The sequence below is a fragment of the Anopheles stephensi genome, unplaced genomic scaffold (assembly GCF_013141755.1).
Source record: "Anopheles stephensi strain Indian unplaced genomic scaffold, UCI_ANSTEP_V1.0 ucontig168, whole genome shotgun sequence".
NCBI classification, from domain to species: Eukaryota; Metazoa; Arthropoda; class Insecta; order Diptera; family Culicidae; genus Anopheles; species Anopheles stephensi.
Genome location: NW_023405089.1, coordinates 42501 through 45000, shown reverse-complemented (window position 1 = coordinate 45000; position 2500 = coordinate 42501).

Below are 2500 nucleotides of genomic sequence, written 5' to 3'. Positions count from 1 at the left end.
CTGACCATAAAAAGTGAACCAAAACCCTATTTGAACAAACTTTTTGGTCCTATGAAAAATTCACTTTTCATATATGTCATGGTCGAAAATTTTCTAAGTCCCAAAAAATCACATATTCTCGAATATCTCGAAAACTACGTATCGGACAGGGGTCAACCAAGGTGTTTTAGAAAGGTCTTTACAAGCTCTATTTAATGAGCCATAGCGACTTTCAAGTGATTTTTTGACACTTTTTCGCATATCGGCATCCTTGGTTCCCATACTGGCCATAGACCATAGGGCACCGAACGGCTAACTTTTGGTCCGGGGGTGAAATTTTTTTTTCACGAGATTTTGATGAAAATGGCTTCGGAACGCGTTTCTAATAATGAAAAGTGAAACCAAACAGTATTTGCGAAGAAAAAATTGTCCTATGAAAAAATCACTTTTTCTTAGGGTACGGGTCAAAAATTTTCTAAGTCCCAAAAAATCACATATTCTCGAATATCTCGAAAACTACTTATCGGACAGGGGTCAACCAAGGTGTTTTAGAAAGGTCTTTACAAGCTCTATTTAATGAGCCATAGCGACTTTCAAGTGATTTTTTGACACTTTTTCGCATATCGGCATCCTTGGTTCCCATACTGGCCATAGGCCATAGGGCACCGAACGGCCAACTTTTGGTCCGGGGGTGAAATTTTTTTTTCACGAGATTTTGATGAAAATGGCTTCGGAACGCGTTTCTAATAATGAAAAGTGAAACCAAACAGTATTTGCGAAGAAAAAATTGTCCTATGAAAAAATCACTTTTTCTTAGGGTACGGGTCAAAAATTTTCTAAGTCCCAAAAAATCACATATTCTCGAATATCTCGAAAACTACTTATCGGACAGGGGTCAACCAAGGTGTTTTAGAAAGGTCTTTACAAGCTCTATTTAATGAGCCATAGCGACTTTCAAGTGATTTTTTGACACTTTTTCGCATATCGGCATCCTTGGTTCCCATACTGGCCATAGGCCATAGGGCACCGAACGGCCAACTTTTGGTCCGGGGGTGAAATTTTTTTTTCACGAGATTTTGATGAAAATGGCTTCGGAACGCGTTTCTAATAATGAAAAGTGAAACCAAACAGTATTTGCGAAGAAAAAATTGTCCTATGAAAAAATCACTTTTTCTTAGGGTACGGGTCAAAAATTTTCTAAGTCCCAAAAAATCACATTTTCTCGAATATCTCGAAAACTACTTATCGGACAGGGGTCAACCAAGGTGTTTTAGAAAGGTCTCAACAAGCTCTAAATAATGGGCCATAGCGACTTTTTAGTGATTTTTTGACAAATTTTGTCATATCGGCATCCCGAGTTCCCATACTGGCCATAGGCCATGGGGCCCCGAACGAAAAAATTTTGGTCCGAGGGTCAAAATTTTTTTTCTCATAAATTTGTTCAAAACGCCGTCGGAACGCGCCTTAGATCATGAAAAGTGAAAAGAAACAGTATTTTGCAAAAGTTGGGGTGGCCTATGACTTACATGGCCACGTCCTAGGTCCGAGTTCCCGAGGTCGTGTTCTTCAGTGGCGGAAAAAAATGGCCACTTGTGGGAGATGCAAAATGTTCATTTTGTATTATAGGGGACACACTATCGAAGCGAAAATTTCAGAAATGGCCTAAAACGTGAAGAAATGATGGGGTATGTACGAAAAGAAGGTTTTTATGGTCAAACGGTGAAAATTTTTTTTTTATGAAAAATTTTGGTCTCCCACCGTTCATGAATTTCTAGGACCAAAAATCGAAAAATTTGAAAACTTCACGATCGAAAGGGAAACGCATATGTGGTGTTCCTAGGTGTGTACGGTGTACGAAAAACGGGTTCACGATGAGATATCAGGCAAATAAGTGGACCTAAAGTGAGTTATACGGGTAAGACGAGGTGTCCAAAGACCGAAATAGGGGTACCAACTGAGAACGAAATGAAGGTCCCCGAAGTCGCCATACAAGTTATAGGAGGTGTCCAAAGTACGAAAAGAGTTCCATATTCGGCTGTTCCTACTATATGGTTCCCTGATTGCTGCTCCAAGGAGTAGTGAGGAAGTGTCCAAAGGTCTGTTGGGGGTATCGAGGTGATACCCTCGACGGACAATATGCACGAAAAGTGGTTCGATGATCTATCCTGTAGGTCGTACGGCAGCCATACCCGGCTGGAAGTACCGCGGTAATTCCGCAATAAAACGTTCGCCAGACGAACAAACAAATTGAATTAGCTCATCGTAGTGTACGGAAACGAAACGAAAATGTAAGGTGATTAGGGATCCGGGAGCAATCTCGCGATCCCATGGTTCGGTGTAAGAAATGATACGAAGTGTTCATAAGTCTCCTCTGGAGGCAGAACCATCGTAGCAAAGTTCGGGAACCCAAGGGTCACAAAAACTCGTAGGACGATATCCACGAATAATCGGGGACTTGTGGGGACTACCGTGCCCTGACAAGTCAACTACACCTTAACTGGTGATGGTCGTCCTACGGGGA